Source organism: Gracilinanus agilis, chromosome 1, assembly GCF_016433145.1.
Source record: "Gracilinanus agilis isolate LMUSP501 chromosome 1, AgileGrace, whole genome shotgun sequence".
Lineage (NCBI taxonomy): Eukaryota > Metazoa > Chordata > Mammalia > Didelphimorphia > Didelphidae > Gracilinanus > Gracilinanus agilis.
The window spans coordinates 222,561,586-222,584,309 of NC_058130.1; the positions used below are offsets into that span (position 1 = coordinate 222,561,586).

The 22,724-nt window shown below is 36.3% G+C and overlaps 1 protein-coding gene and 1 long non-coding RNA gene across 2 annotated transcripts in view; both read right to left on the bottom strand.

Moving 5' to 3' along the window:
• LOC123234404 (acyl-coenzyme A synthetase ACSM1, mitochondrial-like) overlaps window positions 1-409 on the bottom strand; it is a 56,935-nt gene extending 56,526 nt beyond the window's left edge. The window contains exon 1 of the mRNA XM_044660311.1: window positions 315-409. The gene's annotated coding sequence lies outside the window, so the exon portion shown is untranslated. The remainder of the gene's footprint in view (window positions 1-314) is intronic.
• Window positions 410-12,538: 12,129 nt separating this feature from the next.
• LOC123231209 lies at window positions 12,539-22,277 on the bottom strand. Its single transcript, XR_006505101.1, has 2 exons — window positions 21,820-22,277; window positions 12,539-13,305 (listed from the first exon to the last, which is right to left on the bottom strand). It is a non-coding gene; the product is annotated as an uncharacterized LOC123231209 (long non-coding RNA).
• Between the last annotated feature and the right edge of the window lie 447 nt (window positions 22,278-22,724).

Consider the following 22,724-nt stretch of genomic DNA (forward strand, 5'->3'; position numbering starts at 1 on the left):
AATATTAGGGGTGGGAGGTTGGACTAGATGTCTTCTAAGAGCTCTTCTAAATCTACAGGCAGACCCACAAATAAGAGCAAATCTGTTTCACCCTATAGTTTATAAACTTTGTGTTGATTCACATACTTTTTTCTTGTAGCAATTTCATTTATTCTCCATTCATCCTATGCAAGAATTGCCCTATTTAATGGCCTTTCTTGACACTAGGGCAAGATGTGGGGACATTGGTATTAGTTTGATTCTCTGCTCCCAATATTCTGATACTGTTCATCTGGCTATCTCACTTATAGACACCCTAAAGAAACAAAACTTACCTTTGTGCAGTGCTTGAGAATATCACAGAAGAGTCTAGGTGGCTTCTAGTAAGTTAAGCAGAGCAAGGAAGCCCTAACAATATATGGGCCCATCAGTTGGCAGGATTCTGTGGAAATGTTTGCCAGATTACGTTTTTATTTGGGAAGAAGAGATGGGGGAAGGGTTAGGAGAACTGACTCTTCTATTACTAGTTAACTAGTGCTAAAGTACAAAAAGTCAAAGAAAACATAACTAAAGAAATGTCAATAAATCTGACATTCTAAGCAAAATGATGGATATTTAAAAACATAAATTACTCAGATTAAAAGAAGAGATACCACTCACACCTATGAGATTGACTAATATGACAAAAAAAGGAAAATGACAAATGTTGGAATGAATGTGGGTAAACTAAAATACTAATACATTGATGGTAAAGTTGTGAACAGATCCCACCTTTCTGGAGAGCAATTTGGAACTGTGCCCAAAAGGCCATAAAACTGTGCATGTCATCTGACCCAATAATACCACTACCAAGTCTGTATCCTAAAGAGATCAAAGATAGGGGGAAAGGACTTTTGTAGTACCAAAGAACTGGAAATTGAGAGAATATCCATCAGTTAGGGCAGTGATGGGCAACCTTTTGAGTTTGGTGTGTCAAAATTCATAAAAAAACTGCTCCTAACTTGGGTAGTGTGTCATTTCAAGAAAAAAAACCACAATTTCACAATATTTATAGTTTAAATAATAAAATTTATAATTGTAATATATAACTGTATTTAATAAAACAAAACCTAATTATTTAATTTACCTACTTAGTGACTTCTTTGTTCATCTGTCAGTCTGTTTCTTTTGTTGGTCTTGATATTATTTAACTTGTGTGGAGTGCCTTGAACTAAGATAAGTGAGGAGGAGATGAAATTCTTTAACTAACCTGCCAATTAGTGATTTTTTTTTGTTGCTCATTTTCACTGGCTAATGAAAATTCATTTAGCTGTTAAATATTCAACTGAAGGTTGGTATTTTGTACACTTTAAGCCCAAATAAGTTCATCTGTCAATCTGTTTCTTTTGTTGGTTCTGATGTTATTTAATGCTGAGAGTAAGGTCTCACAAAAGTACATAGAGGGAAAAATTGTGAGTAAAGCCATTGCTATAGTTTTCAGGGTACTAAAAGTGTCTGGTAATTGGTTCTAGGTACTCTAAATTTCCTGTTTTTAGTGGCACTCCTCTTGATTCTCCCAGTGGCACCTTTCCAGATTCTTAAGCTTTGACCTCAAGTTGACAAACACCTGATCCCAGATGCTGTCTTGAAGTTGCATTTCCAAATCATCAGTTTGCATCCATTAGAAACCATTTAATTCCAAACTCCTGTAGACTGCTACATCAGGATACTTTATTATTTTCATGGTCTGTTCTAGGCTTCTAAATTGATTAAATCTATCACTGAATTGGTCAAGTAATGAGTCTAAAACATGCTGGTACTTTATATGCAAGGCTTCTACTTCATTTTGTACAGCTGCACTGGCCTTCTCAAAATACTTTTTTACTTGAGGAAAATAAATGGAACAAATTACTCTTGTCTATCCATTCCACCAGGAAGTCTTCACATGCTTGGGGTAGATATCCCACTCACTTGCTGAAGAGTTTGTGACCTGATGATTACCCTCAACCTGGTTTAACCCATATACCCAGATGGTTTGTCAGGTTTGTCAGCCTCTTGGAGCCACAGGTAAGAGTAGAGTGTAAGGAAGACATCAAAAGTGGGTGAATAACTTTGAAGTTATAAATCCCAAGTTAGGATATGTCCTAACTTGGGATGTGGGAGTGGGGAGAGGAGTAGAAATTGCTTGCATTCAAGGACCTGGTTTCAAAAAACTTGTTCTATTAAAAAAAATGACTCTTTCTTCACATCCTGTGTAGTTGAGAGACAATATGATAGTTTGGATGGTATTGTACTTGTCAATGTTAACAATTGGCTCTCCCTACTAAAAATGGTACTTATGATATCCTTTTAATTTTACTTACTTTCTTAAATCTAGGCAATGAATAATCAATCAATTCCTGACTAGTAGCATCTGTTGATTTTTTTTTGGGGGGGTGAAGGCTTATATTGAAAATTTAAGAATTAGTTTTCAAGAACTAATTCAACTACAACAGATTCCTGGTGGCTGAGGAATTTCCAGTGGTTGCCAAATTTGCTGACACAACTTTTGTTGACAGAAGCACTTTTTCACCCCTTGTAGAAGAAATAGATGTATGATATGACCAAAGTCCCTGTACCAGTCCAGGCATATACCAATCTTGAAAATATTATATATGTGCTCAAAAACCACACTTATGACCAATGTGCTCATTTCACCAGACTAATTTCTTGGCCCTTGAGTTCAAATTAAGACTATAACCTTATAATATTTCAACCCATCCCCAAGGCTACACTCCAGAAGACTGACTAGCTATCTTAGTCTCTTTGAATTGCCAATAACAATCATTTAGCAGGTGAGTTTAATATGCCTTAGGTCAAATGAATTCCTGATGTGGGTGTTAGCTACATCTATTGTATTAGGATCCAGGCTTATATCTTGTGAGGATTACTTCAAAATGTTAATTTATCTGTCAGACCACCCCTTTGATTATCACTTTCCCTTCTCCCTCTTCTTATAACCTCAATAAAAATCAGTATGTCAGGCTAAGAGGAAGCTCTTTATCACCAAAACTAACTCACTGTCAGGCTTATGCTATACTGGAACTCTATGCGTCTCTGTCTCTGTTCTCTCTCTTTGTCTTCCCTTCCATTAACTTTAACCCTTCACCCATATTCACTCTGTACCTAGTCCCCTTTTCAGAGGTCCTACCCAGGAGGAACTTTAGTGGAGTCGGTAGATGGCTTCCTTCCCACTGACACTAAATGGCAGAATTGGGGTTTAAATTTAGGCCCTTTAATTCAAATTCAGCAGTCTCTATGCTGCCCCATGTCCTTCTTCCAACCTTCATTGCAGTCCAGCTCAAAAAACATTAACCCAGTTGTCATTCCTGACCACCTCTCCCCTAGTAAAATAATCTTTCTCTTTTTTCCATTCTCAAATTTCTTGTAACACTGTTGTTGGACTTACCGGAACTCTGCTTTTATTTCACTTGTTCTTATATCATAGTTATTCACTGAAATGCCACCTTTCCCTGTTAAGTCTGATTTGTAGATGTAATCTCCTATATATGTTGCCTCTCTAGTATATTAGAAAGTAAACACCTTGAGCATTATCTTGCTTTTTGTTTATATCTCCACTACTTAGCACAGTACTTTGCACATAGTAAGCACTTAATACATGTTTTTTCTTCATTCCTATTCATTTCAACACAACAATATTCTGCTATATTCATGTGCCACAATTTATTTAACAATTCCTCAATCAATGAATACTAATTTTTATTTCGATTTCTTTGTTATTACCAAAATTTGTGTCATGAATATTTTGGCGTATATGAGTTTTTCTTTATGCCCATGATCTCCTGAGGATATCTCCCTTACAGTGAAAACTGTAGGTCAAAGGGTATGGTTAATTTAGTCATTTAATTTGCATAATTTCCAAATGTTTTCCTGAATGGTTGTGCCAATTCACAGTTCTACCAATAATGCATTAGAATGCCTATCTTTCCACAGCCCTTTCAATACTATTTCTTATTATTAATGAATTATGTCATTCTTTAATACAGTTGATAATAGTTTGCAATTCTTTTGAGAACTATTTGCTCATATACTTTGACTGCTTCTTTATAAGGAAGTGGCTTTTGTTCTTATATATTCCTGTTAATTATATAACTTTTATAAACACTTGATACAAAGAATTTTTTCCCAGTCAACTTTCCCTTTCTTATACTAGGTAAATTAATATTTTTTGTGCAAAACCTTTTCAATTTCATGTAATAAATATTATGTTTTAACTTTTATAATTGCCTCTGTTCATCATTTGAGTAAGAATTTATCCCTTACTCATAGTTGTGGAAGGTATGTGATACTCTTTTCTTCTAATTTTTAATATTTTTTTTATTCAGGTCACATAATGTTGCAATTTATTGTTTGAAGAAATTTGATATTAGTCTAAGCCTAATGTTTCTAGACTGGTTTCCAGTTTAGCCAGAAGTTCTTATCAAATAGGAATGTTTTTGCATGTGTTTTAGAGCTTATTGAACATTCAGTTGTTGAATTAATTTATTTTGGATTCTTCTTTGCTTAGTCACTTCCATTTATCTGCTTTTCTATTTTTTTAAGAAACAGTTTCAAATAAATGTGACTGCTGCTTTATAATATAGATTGAGGTCTGAGAGTATTATTCTTCTTTCATTCCTACCTTTTTCCTTCTTTCCTTTGGGACAGTTTTGTTTTCTCTTAGCCTATCTTTATGCCCTTAATTTCTTTCTCAGATCTTATTGTTGTTGCTAATATTTCTGAAACTATATCAAATAATATGAGAGAAAGTAAATCTTACTTTATTCCTGTATTTACTGGGAAAACTTCTAGTATTTCCCCATTACATGTAACTATAGCTTTTGGTTTCTAATTCTTTTTGTCATATAAGAAAAAGAGATCTCTATGTCTATATTTTGTAGACTTAAAAATTATAAACAATATTTTGCTTTTCTTGGAAATAAAATAATCAGATTTTGGACAATTTTTTGTTTTAATATGATTATGTTAATTGATTTCTAATGTTATCAAAGAGCAATGTTGTCAATAACAATAGTTGAGATTTGTAGAGTGTTTTTAGGTTTGCAAAGGACTTTACATTATTTCATTTTTCCCTAACAACAATGCTATAAAGCCCTCAAAATAAATTCTGAAGCAGCATAACCCACAAAAAAGACAAGGTGAAGAAAATTTTCAGCCCAAAACAACTTAGAAAGCTGACATGAAGGATCTATTGCACTGGGGAAGAAGTGGAACAAGGCAACAAGCCTTGGGTGCAGCTGAAGCAGCAACAAAGGCAAGCTGGGTCATATGACTGCTCATAAAAAGATTATAGTCCCTTTTCTGGATCTGGGTACCAGACTTTTGTCACATTACCCTTGTGCAGAACCAGCTTGAGGTCCAGGGGTGCCATCTCAGGATGAGAAGGAGCACTAGCAGACACAACCACTTTTGGCCACAGGGGAGTAGTGGCCTGGTCATAGCTCCAAGGATAAAAGAGTGGCTTGTGTTTACTCACAGACCAGAGCACAGGCAGGGAGATTATTAAATATACCTCTCCTTTCACCATACCACCTAGGAAGCTGAAAGCAGATAGATCTCTGGAGCCAGTGCTGAAGGCAGCTGCACAAGAGCTTCCTGAAGCATGAAACAACACTCCCTTTACCTCAGTTATAGTCCATAAGTTTAACAGTTTTTTAAACTAAAAGAAAATGAAAAAGGTAAGAAAATGAACAAAGAACAAAAAAAATAAACTCAACATAGAAAGTTATTTTGGTGACAGGGAAGACTCAAGCTCAGAAGATAACAACAAAATCAATACTGCTGCATGTAAAGCCTCCAAGAAAAAAATGAATTGCTTTCAAGCCCCAAAAGAATTAGTGGAGGAGCTCAAAAAGAATTTAAGAAATCAAATTAGAGGCAGGAGAAAAATTGGGAAAAGAAATGAGGATGGTACAAGAAAATCATGAAAAAAGAATCAACAACTTAGTAAAGGAGGCACAAAAATACTGAAGAAATTTTAATACTTTCAAAAACAGAATGGGCCATTTGTTAAAAGAGGCACAAAAATCCAATGAAGAGAAGAACTTTCTAAAAAGCAGAATTGGCCAAATGGAAATAGATATTCAAAGATGCACTAAAGAGAAAAACTTCTTGAAAGACAGAATTGGCCCTATAGAAAAAGAGGTACAAAAATTCACTGAAGAAAAGAACTCTTTACAAATTAGAAAAGGAGATACAAAAGCTTACTCAAGAAAGTCATGCCTTGACAGTAAAGGAAAATGATAAATGTTGAAGGGAATGTGTCAAAATTGGGACACATGTTTTGCTGGTAGAGTTGTGAAATGATCCAACCATTCTGGAGGGAAAAATGGAATTATGTCCATAGGGCTATAAAAGAATGCTTACCTTTTGATCCAGTATCCAAAAGAGATAAAAAATGAGAAAGGACCTGCTTGTTCAAAAATATTTATAGCTGTTCTTTCTGTGGTGGCAAAGAACTGAAAACTAAAAGGATCTCTCTCAACTGAGGAATGGTTGAACAAATTGTGGTATATGATGGTGATGGAATACCATTGTGCTATAAGGAATGATGAACAGGATGATTTCAGAAAGAGCTGGAAAGACCTATGTGAACTGATGCAGAGTGAAATAAGCAGAACCAGGAGATGATTATATAGAATAACTGCAATATTGTGGAATGAACAAATGTGATAGATTTTGCTACTAATAGCAATATAATGATTCAGGACAATTCAGGGGACTTATGAAGAAGAATGCTATCCCACTCCAGAGAAAGAACTGTTGGAATAGAAATGCAGATGAAAACATATGATTTATTACTTATTTATTTAGGGATATGTTTTGAGGTTTTGGTTTTATAAGATTATTCATTTACAAAAAATAATAATATGGAAATATATTTCATGTGATAATGCATGTATAACCCAGAAAAAATAAAAATAAAAAATGAAATCATCTCTTAAAAATTAAAATTGGGCAAGTAGAAGCTAATGACTCCATGAGACATGAAACAATTTTTAAAAAGTCAAAAGAAGGAAAAAATAGAAGAAAATATGAAATATCTCACAGGAAAAACAACTTACCTGGAAAATAAATCCAGAAGAGATTATCTAAGAATTACTGGACTACTTGAAAGCCATGATAAAAAAAAATTGAGATCTAATTTTTCAAGACATTATCAAGGAAAACTGCCCTGATATTCTAGAACTAGAGAACAAAAGAAAAATTGAAATAAGCCACTGATTATTACCTGAAAGAGATTCCAAAAGGAAAATTCTCAGGAATATTATAGCCAAATTCCAGAACTTCCAGTTCAAGGAGACAATATTACAAGCACCCCAAAAGAAAAAATTAAAATATCTTGAAGTCACAGTCAGGATAATACAAAAGTTAGTAGCTTCTACATTAAAGTGTCAGAGGGCCTGGAATATGATATTCTAGAGGGCAAAGGAGTTAGGACTTCAACCAAGAATTACTTTCCCCAGCAAAACTGAGCATAATACTTCAGGGTAAAAAATGAATATTCAATGAAATAGAGGACTTTCAAACATTCCTGATAAAAAGACCATAGTGGAATGGAAAATTTGACACTCAAATACAAGATTCAAGAGAAATCTGGCCTTAGGAACTTCCTAGCTGTGTGAACCTGGGCAAGTCACTTAACCTCCATTGCCTAGCCCTTACCACTCTTCTGCCTTGGAGCCAATACACAGTATTAATTCTAAGACAGAAGGTGAGTGTTTGAAAAAAAAAGTAAACAGGAAAGAGAATCAAAAGACATTCAATAAGGTTAAACTGTATATATCCCTACATTAGGATGATGATTCTTTTAATTCCAAAGAATTAAATTTGTAATTATTAGGGCACTTAGAAAGTGTATGCATAGACAGAGGGCAAGGGTGTCAGATGAATATATTGGGATAGTATAAAAAATAAAATAAAATTAAGTCATGAAAAAGATGAATTCATTAGGAGGAGTGGGAAGGAAAAATAGAATAGGGTAGATTATTGCCCCTAAAAAGGCATGAAAGAATATTTATAGTGAAGGGGAATATGGAAGAAGTGAGGAGGAGAGCATGTGAACCTTACTCTCATCACAGTTGGCTCAATGAGGCAAGAAAATACACAGCCAATTGGATATAGAAATATATCTTACCCTATAGAAAAGTAAGAGGGGAAGGGGATAAGAGATGGGAGCTGGAGCTGATAGAAAAGAAGACAAATTGGGGGAAGTGGAGGTCAGAAACTAAATGGGAGGAAAACAGATGGAGAGTAATACATAGTAATCAACATGGTGCAAAAATTTTTACAAGTGCCTCTAATAGAAGTCTCATTTCTCAAATACATAGAGAAATGATTTAAATATATATAAATACAAGTTATTCCCCAGTTAATAAATGGTTAAAAGATATGAACAGGTAGTTCTCAGGCAAAATAATTAAAGCGCTCTGTAGTCATAAAAATGCTCTAAATCATGATTAATTAGAGAAATGCAAATTTAAAAATTCTGGGGCACGCCCAATGCCTATCAGATTGGTTTTTATGGCAGGAAAGGAAAATGACATAACTGGAGGAGATATAGGAAAATTGAGTCATGAACACACTATTGGGGGAGTTGTGAACTTATTTAAACATTCAGGAGAGCAATTTGGACCTTTGCCCCAGCAGCTATGCAATAGTATATATCAGTGATTCCTAAAGTGGGTGCCACCTCCCCCTGGTGGGTGCTGCAGCGATCCAGGGAGGTGGTGATGGCCACAGGTGCATTTATCTTTTTTATTAATTGCTATTAAAAGTTAAAATACATTAATTAATTTCCAGGGGGCTAAGTAATATTTTTTCTGGAAAGGGGGCAACAGGCGAAAAAAGTTTGGGAACCACTGGTATATACCCTTGGACCCAGCAATATCATCACTAGGTTTGTATCTCAAAGAGATAAAAAACCAAAAATGGAAGACCTATGTGTACAAAAATATTTAAATCAGCTCATTTCTTTGGGGTGGGTAGAGATTTGGAAAGTGAGGAGATACTCATCAATTGGGGAATGACTGAGTAAGTTGTAGTATATGATTGTAATGGAATACTGTTTTACTGTGAGACATGACAAGCAGGAAGAGTCAGAAAAACCTGAAAAGACTTGCTCAAACTGAAGCAGAGTGGAATAAGCAGAACCAGGAGAACAGTGTACACAGTGACTCGAACACCATACAATGAACAATGATCCAAAACTATCTCAAAGGACTCATGATAAAAAATGCCATCTATGACCAGAGAAAAAGAACTGAGTTTGAATCCAGCCCAAAGGAAACTTTTTAAACTTTCTTTCTTGATTTTTTTTTTCTATTTGAGTTTTCTTCCACAACAGGATTATTATGGAAAAATGTTCTACATGATTGCACATGTATAATCTATATGAGATTACTTACCATCTCAATTGAGTGGGAAGGAAGTGGGGAGGGAGGGAAAGAATTTGAGACTTAATATTTGAAAAATGTTGGAAGCTGTTTTTACTGTAATTTGGATTTCTAATTTAGTTTTTATCTGGGGATTTTTAATTTGTACTCTTTCTAGTTTTTTAATTTTCATACCCAATTCATTGCCCTCTGCCCTCCCTAGTTTGTTAATATATGCACTCAAGCACATGTTACAACCAGTGGAAATGTGCGTTGGCCATGGGTGGGGGGAGAGCGGGGGGTGAAGGGGAAAGTAGGGGCATAAAGTATGTAAACAGATTAAAAACAAATATTAATAAATGTCTAATAAAAAAACATAAAAATATATATATATACATATATATACATACATATATATATATATATATATACATATATATATATATATATATATATATATATGCACTCAAGGATATACATGTCCCCCTGAGAACTGCTTTGGGTGCATCCCATAGATTTTGATATGATGTCTCATCATTGTCATTCTCTTCAATGAAATTATTAATTGTTTCTATAATTTGTTCTTTAACTGATTTTGGAGAATTATATTTAATTTCCAATGAATTTTTTTAACCCTTAACTTCTGTGTATTGGCTACTAGGTGGAAGAGTGGTAAGGGTAGGCAATGGGGGTCAAGTGACTTGCCCAGGGTCACACAACTGGGAAGTATCTGAGGCCAGATTTGAACCTAGGACCTCCCATTTCTAGGTCTGATTCTCAGTCCACTGAGCTACCCAGCTGCCCCCTCCAATTAATTTTTGATTTGCCTCTCCATGTACCCTTGCTAATTATTATTTTTATTTCATTATGATCTGAAAAGTTTGCATTTATTATTTTTGTTTTTTTGCATTTGTTTCCCATGTTTTTATGCCCTAGTACATGGTCAATCTTTGTGAATGTACCATGTGCTGCTGAAAAGAAGGTATATTTCTTTTTGTCTCTTTTTATTTTTCTCCATATATCTATTAACTACAATTTTTCTAAGATTTCATTCACATATCTTACCTTTTTCTTGTTTATTTTTTGGTTTGATTTATCTAGATCTGATAGAGGAAGGTTCAGGTTTCCCACTACTAGAGTTTAACTCTCTATTTCCTCGTTAAGCTCCAATAGTTTCTCCTTTAAAAATATGGGTGCTATGCCATTTGGTGCATACATGTTGAGTACTGATATTTCCTCATTGTCTATACTGCTTTTATCAGGATGTAATTACCTTCCCTATCGCTTTTAACTAGATCTATTTTTACTTTGGCTTTGTCAGATATCATAATTACAGCTCCTGCCTTCTTTTTCTCAGTTGATGCCCAATAGATTTTGCTCCAGCCTTTTACCTTTACCCTGTGTGTGTCTACTTGCTTCATGTGTGTTTCTTGTAGACAACATATGGTGGGATTTTGGTTTCTAATGCACTCTGCTATTTGTTTCTGTTTTATGGGTGAGTCCATGCCATTCACATTCAGAGTTATGATTACCACCTGTGTATTCCCCATCATTTTGATGTTCTCTCCTAGTCCTGCCCTTTCTTCTTTCACTATTTCCTTCTACACTAGTGTTTTGCTTTTAATCAGTCCCCCTAATCACTACCCTTATTTAACTTCTCTTTCTACCTCCTCCCTTCTTATTACCCTCTTATTTTTCTTTAAGGCCTATTAAATTCCCTCCCCCTCTCTTTTCTTCCCTTTTTCTACTCTCCACCCCACTATCCACCTTGTTTTTTCCCTCTCAACTTTCCTGTAGGGTAAGATAGATTTTGATACCCCAATGTATCTAGATGCTCTTCCCTCTCAGAATTGATTCCATTGAGAGTAAGGTTTAAGTATTACCTATTAGCACTCTCTTCTTCTCCTTCTTATAATAGTATTCTTCCCCTCCCCCTCCCATGCTCCTCTTTATATGGTATAGATTATCCTATTTTTCTTATTCCTTTAAGTTTCTCTTGATGCCATCTTCTATTCCCTCTTTTCTTTTTTCATATATCATCTTAAACTTAGTACCCTAATCTCTACCTGTGAATAATTCTTCTAACTACTATAATAGTAAATACATTTTTTATAGTTACAAATAATATTTTTCCATATAATAATATAAGCAATTTGTCCTTATTGAAGCCCTTAAAAAAAGAAAAAAATTCCCCTCCCTTATTTACCTTTTCATGTTTCTCTTGATTTTTGTATTTGGACATCAAATTTTCCATTTAGTTCTGGTCGTTTCTTTATAAATACTTGGACCTCTTCTATTTTGTTAAATGCCCATACTTTCTCCTGGAAGTATATAGTCAGTTTTGATGGGTAGGTGATCCTTGGTTGTATACTCAATTCTCTTGCCTTTCTGAATATCATATTCCAAATCTTGTGGTCCTTTAGTGTGGAGGCTGCCAGATCCTGTGTGATCCTCATTGGTGCTCCTTGATATTTAAATTGTCTCTTTCTGGCTTCTTGTAATATTTTCTCCTTAGCTTGGAAACTCTTTGGCAATTAAATTTCTGGGGGTTGTCTTTTGAGTATTTAATGTAGAGGGTGATCGATGAACTCTTTCAATGTCTATTCTGCCCTTTTGTTAAAGAACATCAAGGAAGTTTTCTTGGATCATTTCTTGTAGTATGATGTCAAGATTTCTACTTATTTCTAGGTTTTCAGATAGACATATGATTCTCAAATTGTCTCTTCTAGTCTGGTTTTCCAGGTCAGTTGTTTTTTTCAATGAGATATTCATGTTTCCTTCTGTTGATTCATTTTTTTGACTTTGCTTTGTTAATTCTTGCTGTCTTGTGAAATCATTAGCTTCTACTTGGCCAATTCTGTTTTTTTTTTTAAGACTGGTTTTTAGCTACGACCTTTTGATTTTCCTTTTTGGTTTTGTCTATTCTGCTTTTCATGGCTTCCAGCTGTTCAATTCTAGTCTCCAATTTGCTTATCATTTCATTTGATTTCTGGGCTTCTTTTTCCAAGTGGGAGTTTCTGTCTTTTAAACTGTAATTTTCTTTTTGAACTCTTTCCCAGTTTTCCTGCCAAATTTCTTCTATCCTTCTAATTTGTTTCATAATCTCAAATTTGAGCTGCTCAAAAGTTTATGACCAATTTTAATTTCTTTTGGAATGTTTGGATGTGTTTAATTGTTTTTCATCTTTTGCTATCTCCTCTCTGATCTGGAGTTTTTTTGCATAAAAATTATCTAGGGTCAAGGTTTTTTCTTTTTTCTTTGTTTCTTTGTTCCTTTTTTTTTGATAGTTGTGGATTGTAGTTCTTGGTTGTTGGTGGCTATTCCTTTGTTCCTTCCTGGTCATAAGTCTGAATGAGGAAGGTGGGCAATCTTTGTATTGAGCTCCAGAGAGGTTTTTGCCCTGAGGCTATTTTTTAAGTCTCTCCAGTGTCTGCTGTGTTTCTTCAGCCTTCTGGAATCCCAAGTCTTCCTTCTCTCAGGGTAAGTCTGTGGTGTCCCCAGACAGCCCCTTAGAACCTAGAGATTGCCCTGCAGAAGTCCGAGTGAGGAGGGTAGAAAAGTCTTTGTATTGAGCTCCAAAGAGGTTTTTGCCCTGAGGCTATTTTTGAATCCCTACAGTATCTGCTGTGAGCAGCCTCTCTCTGCCCAATCTACACATTTCCTCAGACTCTGGCACTGTAGGTGGAGTGGGGGCGGGGTGATGAGCTCACTCTTTGGTGGGAGTAATTTTGTCCTCTTTTAGTGTGGAAATGCCCAAACTCTGCCTATCTTCAGTGCTGTGCCCTATAGTGGAGCTCCTTCACTCATCTGTTCTTGCTTATTGTCCTTTTGAGGCACTTTATATTGGGCGGTGGAGAGGAGAGGAAGAGCTTTGTTTTTACTCTGAGGCTATCTTATCCCGGAACTGTTTTTACTGTAATTCGGGAAAAAATGAGATAAAATTTGATTTAAAAAATGCTATGAGAAAAAGAATATCAGAGAGGTTGTTAATTGCTGATGACTACAAAGCATCAGAAACTGAATTTGAAAGCGTGTTCTTAATTCCAAGTTCTAAGCTCTATCTACCTTATAAATTTCATATAGAGAGAGTTTAGGAAATATTTATTCATTCTTTAACACGAATCCTCAAGGAGAGCTGCCAAAATAAAATACAACAGATAAAGCCACTGATAAACAATCTGTATTTGTAATTGTTACTTTATTTCAGTATGTTTAAGATTTTTGAGAATAGAACATTCTGAACACAGAGGTGTTACACCAGAAAACCATTAGAGAGGTCTTCTTTTAGAGGGGGACCTCAATGTCAGTATTCAGGGTTCATTGCCCAAAGGGAAAATATACACATAGGTTACAGAAAGAGATTAAGTTCAGATACAACAGAGCCTGGCCCTTGAATTGGACTTTTGGACACTGACCTGAAGATATGAAATAGTGTACCTCATACTCCAGGCTAATCCAGCTGAGATTCACATAAGGAAGTAAGAGAAGTAGCAGCATATGGTGAAAAGATTATTTAACTGGGAGTTAAGACATTGAGATCTTCATCTTGTCTCTGCCAGGAGGTTGTTTTTGACCATAAATGAGTTACATTGCCTCTTTGGGATTCAATTTCCTCTTCTCACTAGGTGAGCAATAAAATCTCTTCTAGCTCTGAGATTTTATGATTCTGTCATGGATATTCTTGTTCCCAGTGAAGATCAGTTGGTGTCTTCTAGAACCTTAATGAGACCATTAGGAGGGAAGGAAGTTCCTGTTTCTCCTGGACAAGTAAATCTTCATTAAGCCACAATGCAAAAGGAATCTCTTTTTGCCTCCTTGACTTTCTTATGGAATTTGGGGGTGAGGGTAGGGTATTCTGACTTTCTATTCCTAGATCTCCCATTTTCTACAGATGAGACCTCTGCCATCTATGCATCAATTCGATTCTCTATAAAATAAGAGGGTTGGACTAGATGATCTTTTAGATCTAAATTTTGGTTCTACCATTGACCAATTCTGAGGCCATGGGCATATATCTTCTCTGAATCTTAGGCTCATTGTGTGTAAAAATGAGGTGGTAGTACCTCGCAGGGTTGTGTCCAGAATTCATTTTATAAACTTTAAAGTATTATGTAAATGTAATTGATTAATTATTATAAAAATGAGACCTGAGATTTCATCTGTATTTTATCAAAATAGATTCACACATGTGCTTCAATTTGTAGTCCCTGAGAATTGCTGAATACACTGAGAAGTTAAGAGACTTGTCCAGGGTCAAACAGCCATTTTGTATGAGATTGGATTGGAACTCAGGACTTTTTCCATTCTAGCCAGTTCTCTATCCTTAACCATTTCAATAGTTAATTAACTAATGCAGGGAAATGGCATATTTGCCAGGAGACTAGGATTATGAGTCTAAATTCTGTGCCTGAAAATCAAATTTCAACTTCACAGAATCCTTTAATCTTAGATTCTTTACTTTTGTTCTTGGCTCCTATTCTTTTCCTATGTCCCTACATTCTGTAGGAGATTCTGGAGTAGTAACTATACATACATGGCTTTATGATGCCAGGGCTATCATTTCCCTTTGCTTTCAAAGCTCTTCAATGCTGGTGGGCATGGGGTAGGTCTAGATTATATGGTCTTAATCTGTTTAGGCTAAGGTGTCCTGGATACCTTTGGCAGTCTAGTGAAGCCTATGAACCCCTTTTTAGAAGAGCCTTTTGGAAGCACAGAATAAAATAAAAAGCATTACAAAGGAAATTAGTTATACTGAGTTAAATATATATCAAAATATATTTTAAAAAATTAGTTCACATACTCCAGATTAAGAACCTAGATAGAACATTTTCTGTTGAAAACATTTCTTTACCTTTTTACTCAGAAGCCTCTTGGGGTGAATAGTTGTGAATTAACACTTAAAAGATGCTCTCAACAGGTAGAAGCCCTTGATAACTACTTAAGAGCACCAATTTAACCATTCTTTTCTCTTTTTTCATTCTCTCTCTCTTTTCCTCCCCTCTGTCCTAAGACAGAGACAAAAAGGACAATGGCTAGACAAATAAGAAACTTACCCAGGGCCATACCACTAGGAGATGTTTGAGGTTAGGTCCTTCTGATTCCAGGTCTGGCATTCTATCCATCGTGCCTCCAGGCTGCCCTAGTCTTTCTCTTTATTGCTTATATTATTTTGATTAAATTCCTTAATGTACCTGGACCTCAATTTTCTCTTTTGTAAAATAAATGGGTTGGACTAGATGCTTTCTAAGATCTCTTTAATTTATAAATTATGTGCTGTTAAGATCTCCAGTTTCATTGGATCTCTGTTCATTTGCTTATAATTTTAAAGGTGACCACTTCTTTAAGAAAATCCATGCTACAAAATCACACACTTAACCACTCACAATATTTGGTTCTGTTCATGTTCAAGTAAGTACTCAAAGATAGTTATTATATCCTTTTTCTTCCTGGTATTCACATTCCAGGCTACATATTCCTTCCTTCTTCCAACAGAACACATCTAGCATTGAATCCATTCTTGTTACTCTCCTCTGGACACGATCCAGATAGGTGGCACAGTGGATAGAACCCTGGGACATGAGTCAAAAATACCTGAATTTAAGTCCAACTTCAGATACTTGCTTACTGTGTGATCTTAGATATGTCACTTAATCTGTGTTTCCCTCGGTTTCCTCATCTGTAAAATGAGGATCTGTAAAATAGCACCTAACTCCCAGGGTTGTTGTGAGGATCAGATGAGATGATCATTGTAAAGCACATAGTGCAGTGCTTGGCACATAGTAAGTGCTATGTAAATGTTTACTATTATTATAATTGGCCCTCTATTACTCAATGCTGGTCATCTATGTGCTTTTGAACTAATGCTCCTTATATATGCCATATATGAATGAATGAAAAATTATTTCATGATGTGCGTATTATAGGTCAAACTTGGTGTTAAGTGTTAGGATTACAAATAGAAGAGTGTGACAATCTCCATTCTCAAGGATCTCAGATTCTAATTGGGGGCAGAAAGCACATGAGGTGGAGATTAGTAATCAGCTTTTGCTCTTATGAAAAGGAATCCATCACCTTCAAAGGCAGCTCATCCTTTTTAAATTTTAATTTAAATTTTTAAAATTTCCTTTTTTTACCCCAGTTTTTGATAGTTTTATTTATTTGTAAATCTTTCATTACATTGAGCTGTCACCTAAATGATCATGGTTTTTTGCATTATCGATGTTTACAGACATTGTTTACTGTGCTCTCTTTTTCATGATGTGTAAGTTGGACCAGTATTTGAAATAGACTCTTTCTTGCACTTTCTGTACCCTGTCTGACTTCTATGGTCCTTACCTTCCCCTGTTCTATAAAGATGATGTATGAGGATGGAGAGGTGGAGATGGGGTCACCCAGCAAGAATCAGAGAAGTGGCAAAAAACCAATAAAGATAGGAAAGAAAGCAAGTAGATGGGCTAGCAGCTCTGGCTGGGGCAAGGCAGAGGAAGAATGATGATTCCTTATATTTGTACAGAAATTTGACCTTTCCAAAGCATTTTCACATCCCTTATATCACTGAACCATGATTGACATTAGCCATGTAAAGTAGACTGGGAAAACATTATTTTATTCATTTAAAAGATGAGGAAACTAACTCCAAGCCTCAGGCTCTTTCCACTGTGCCAAAGTCAGATAGAGAAGGATAATCAGTCCTTTTCTTTTTAATGAAGAGATCATTTGGAATCAGAGGATTTAGGTTCAAATCTCAACTCTTCTACTTGTTGTCTGTATTACTTCAGTTAAATGATTTGATATGTTGACCTCAGTTTCTCCTACATAAAAATGAGTAGACTAGACAAGATGCTTTCTAAGATGTCTTCCAGCTATAATTTTTTTTTCATTGAAAGCTTGAGCAATGTTGATTTGCTTGTACTTGATGGACTGATTTGTTGTTTTCAAATGCATAAAATAGTATTACAAAGGAAAACAATTGTATTATGTAATACTGACTACCCTGACCCCCACTGCCTGACGATAAGGTTTGGGAACATCTTACTCCTCCCTCAGGGCCCTCCAGTATCCTGAAGGGAGTTTGGGGGATTTTTAGGTCCTGTGCCAATGGCTCTATCATCCCCTCACCAATGAAGATGTTCTCTCAGTTATGGAAGGGGCTTATCTTGGATTGGATTTAGGATTTTTGGGGGCTAGAATTCACTGATTTTTAGAGGATAGGGCTCAGTTCTAGGCTGCATTGTAGTCTTCATTGTTTCTTAGTATGTTTTTCTTCTTTTGTTTTTGTTGTAGTAAAAAATAGTAGACTATTTTCATAGAAGCACTAGTGCATAGTAGCATCCCAGTCAGAGCCAGCCACAGGCTTCTCTGGAGGCACGGTTCATATTTTACTTCTGATATATGTGCCTTTTGAAGGAGTCAGCATGGTATAATGGATTAATTCTGGACTTGAAGTTAAGAAGACCTATATTCGAACCTTGCCATGTAACTATGAGCAAGTCACATAGCCTCTCAGCCTTAATTTTGTCATCTATATAAGAAGAATATTGGACTCAGTGGCATCTAAGCTCTCTTCTAGCCTTTAATTTATGATTCTGTCTCCTGTCTTTTAGAACAGACAGGCTCAAGCATAGAGAGAATTAAAAAACTAGGTTCTGAAGCAAATGATTCCCTTGGTTTCTTGATTATTAGGGGTCTAATGCACAATGATAGGTATGGAGTCTCACCAGGGATTGTTGATTTTAGAATTCCCTATGGACTGTGATGAAGACACTCTTGAAAGACTTTTTGCTCAATTCTGGAGGCTCTTTTAGGAATGCAAAGTTCAGAAAGAAAGAATGATTATTTTTGTGTTCTGACTGAAATGTTGGAGCCTTTCCAAGTCGCCCTAGAAATTCCTGGAAAGGGAAGGAGAGGTTGTACTTGTAAATTAGTTATGAAATCCTTTACTTTTGGTTAAAAATAACATATACATGAAGTCCATCGTAAAGAAGATAGGATGGACTGTGGAATATATAAGATGCTGAAGAAGGAGATTCTATCTTTTTTTTGGCTGACTTATGGGGCAGGCTGTTGACATTCAAGCAGTTCAGTGAAACCAACTCTTGACAATTAGCACTTATTTTCAAGAGGTTATCCTATCCATATGCCTGACAAAGGAACCTTTGATACTTTGGTTAGAATATGTCACAGATATGATACAGAAGCAGATAGGGAGTAGGGTGACTACAGTTCTGGATTTGGAGTGAAGAAGACCTGAATTCAAATTCTACCTCAGACATTTCCTGGCTATGTGATCCTGGGCAAGTCATTTATTATCTTTTAGCTTCTATTTTCTCATCCATGAACAGAGTTAACAATAACAATAACATCTACCCAGCAGGGTTGTTGTGAGGATCCAATGCAATACTATGTAAAAGTGTTTTTATCTATTTGGTTGTGACTCTTTTTAGTGTTTTCTTGGCAAAGTTACGTTGCCAAAGTCCATTTCCTTCTCCACTTCATTTTACAGATGATGAAATTGAGTCAAACAGGATAATGATTTGCTTTAGCTAGTAAGTGTCTGAGGCTGGATTTGAACTCAGGCTTTCCTGACTCCAGGCTCAGTGCTATATCCATTGCACCATCTAGCTGCCCCATTTGTAAAATGTTTTACAAACCTTGGAATGTTATATGTGTTAGCTAGTAATCGATTTCTAGAGAAACCTACCTTAGATAGTCTATACACTTTGAATATCTAACATACTTAGATTTTTTTTTAATCCTTGTACTTCGGTGTATTGTCTCATAGGTGGAAGGTTGGTAAGGGTGGGCAATGGGGGTCAAGTGACTTGCCCAGGGTCACACAGCTGGGAAGTGGCTGAGGCCGGGTTTGAACCTAGGACCTCCTGTCTCTAGGCCTGACTCTCACTCCACTGAGCTACCCAGCTGCCCCTATACTTAGATTTTAATGCTTGAATGTTCAGGAATTTTGTGGTACTCATAGCTATATAAAATTCTGAACTGACTCATGAGTAGGGAGAGAAGCTCTTCAGCTTTTCTCTAAGGTCAGAGAGACTAGCATAGTGAGCAATCATCAGTGACTGTAGAATATATGAAATACATAGGATGGACCAAAGTATTCTAGAGGGGTTGGGGGGAGAAGACTTTCATGTTGGATCATTCTTCCTGGGAACTTTTGTGTCATGAACTTTGGGAAGCCTGGTGAAGGCAATAGACCCTCCCTCAGAAAAAATATTTTTAAATTCATAAAATAAAGTTTCAGGGCAAAAGAGAAGAGAATTGTTCCAAAAGAGTAGCATTGCCATGGAGGAATGGCAATTATGGGAGGAGAACTGATGCCAACAGGGAATAGCATGGGCGTGTAGCCTCCATTGTCTCTAGCTTTGTGGGTATGCTAGTGGCTCAGATGTGAAGCAGGATGCTCACTCTGATTCCAGGTCCAAAGCCACCCAAGGTTCAATCTTATATAAAATTTTTATCAAAAGAACTGACAAGGCACTAAGAAAGAAATTGATCTGTCCCTAATGAGGTAGGGCAGTGAGATAGTCTAGACCACTGAAATGAGGGGTTTCTCTAAATTGCCTAATTAAGAATGAGAAATGAAAGTCTGGAAGCCAGGAAACTTAACTCTGATTGTGCTGCAGTGTAAAAGCTGTCGGGATGAGGAGACACCAAGTCTCCAGGTCAATTAAGTGTTAGTATATGTATGTCCTGGAGGCTGGGGCCAATTTAGCTATCTAATAAAAATAAATAGAATATAAAGGAAGGGACAGCTAGGTGGCTTAGTGGACTGAGAGCCAAGCCTAGAGGTGGGAGGTCCTGGGTTTGAATCTGATTTGGGGGCTATGTGACTGTGGACAAGTCACTTAACTCCAATTGCCTATCTCTTACCTCTCTTCAGTCTCGGAACCAATACCCAGAATTGATTTTAAGACAGAAGGTAAGGGTTAAAAAAAGAATTATAAAGGAAAGCAATTGTATTGAGATAAAGATGTAACTTATTTTTTCTCTCTCCAAGTTCATGAATCCTTTCAAATCTATCCATAGACTCTTTAGGGAACTGTTGGATCCCAGGTTAAGAACCCCAGTCCTAGAGAGACTAAGAGTTTGGATTAAAGCTGCATACTTCTGAAACCTCAGGAAAAGAACACAGCAGAAGATATGAGGCAATACTTTGTTTCAAATACGGACAAGATAAACATCTACAAGCTGAGTATCTTTGTGAAGAGAATCCATCATTAGTTTTCCTGAAGTTTAAATCCTTCAGATCAGTATCAGAATATGGGAATGGAGTTAGGGACAGGGGCTATTCCAGACCCCAAAGGCACTAATTTCTGTCCCTCACTTCCAACCTTTCTTAATTCTTTTGCACTTGGACTTATGTAGGAGTTACTCCTTGTGCAGGAGTAACCGTGTGAACTGAAGGTGAGTCTTGCTTTTCTCAATAATGAATTTGTGGCAGGTGAAAGATGAAATGATTGAAGAAACAGAAGTTTGAGCTTCCAAACATACCAACTTATTAAGCAATACATATCAATTGTATAACATATTGGGTCCAGGCTTTCCTCAGCTTTGGCATCAGACCTTGAATATAGGGGGAGACAGACTTTTATGATTTAAAAACAATTAATCGAATAAAATCAATTAATTAAAAGAAAACAATTAACCAGGGCACCAAATTAATAATCTGATTTCTAATTGGAAGAAAGATTAGGAACTTTCTGAGTTGGGAGTGGAAGAGCTAATAGGTGTAATTCTCTGAAATCAGAAAAAGAGGTGTCTTCTCCCCTAATTGTTTGAATTTAATCAAAGGAATATGGAAACAATAACTAATTGAAAACTATGGGGCCAGTCAGAAGACATGTGTTTTGGAGGATCTATTATAGTGAGTAATCATCAATGACTATGGAATTTATGAAATACATAGGATAGATCCAAGTACTCCGGGGGGCAGTTGGAGGATGAGATTTTTCATGCTGAATCTTCTTCTTGGAGCAGGCCTCTTTTACAATTTTTGTGCCATGAACCCCTTGGGAATCCTGGTGAAGGCAATGGATGCCTTCTCAGAAGAATGTTCTGAGATTTAATAGACACTGTAACCCCAACCCAATCAATATTTCTGGGGTTTTTGCATTGATTGGAACTAACTTCCACCTATTCAAAGAAATATCTAATAAACAGGACTCAGCACCTGTCTACCTCTTATAAAGAAATTTTTAAGAAGGTAGAGGACCATGCCGACTTACAGTGCTAAAGGAGCACTGAATCATTCATCTCAGGGCTGGATCGATAGAACTCTGACCTCTTGAATTATAGGAGTGCCTGTCAGCACAAATGTGGGAAGGTACAGAATACCAATAGTCCATTACAAGGAAGTATGAAAGTCACAATAAGATAGTTAAGTAAGCTAATTTTGTTGAGGGGAGATACTCACCAAATGAAGGGTAGCCAGAGGGAATGATGTAAATAGGTTCGTTGGGCTTCTTGATGAAATTGAGCATCTTCCTCAGACCCCAGAGGAAATGGAGCACTTTTCCCCCAACTGATAAGTCTGATGGATTATTTATTGTAGGGTCCTTTATTGGCATCTAGCAGGACTAGGCATTGGATAAAGGGATAGGAAAGCCTAGATCTAGAGACTGGTTCTAAATCATGCTAGTTGGGGGCAGAGAATTGGGAAGGTAGGTAAGGGTGAGGAAAACTCTACTAGAAAATTGGAGGATAGTTGATATTCAGACTCCATGAGGTCAGGAGAAAGTACTTTAGGTCATTATTGCTGGTCTTCTGATTGGGTGATTCAGTTTTCCTCTTAAGGTCTTTTGGAGCTTCCATAGATATCTTTCATTACTGGTTTGTAGAGGCTACAAAAGTCCTTACATTACTTGAGTTAGACATTTAATATGAGGGATCCAGAAGATTAGACAGCAGTTCAGAGTCCACCAGCCAAACTGTAGAATAATTGCCAAAGTGTTGTTGTGCCAAGCAGAATGTGGAAGCTATGACTCTTTGACTGACTTGGCACATAGTAAGTACAATAGTTAATTATTATTATTAATTATCATTACTTTGAGCCACAAGGAACCCATTTCACATAGTCACATGGAGCCCATTTCACCCAGAAGTGGGCTGGAAAAAGATGAAGATAGTGTCTCCATTCAAAGTCTGACTCAGTCTATGTTTCTGGGACTCACCATATTGCTGTTGTGAATTTCCTGGTGGAGAATGGAAATTGGTCTCTTTTTGGAAGAGGAAGGAAGATGGTCCTATTGTCTTGCTAATGGGAGGGGAGTTCTGGGGCTGGTCCTAGTTCTATTCCTTAAATCTTAAAATAAATGTTCA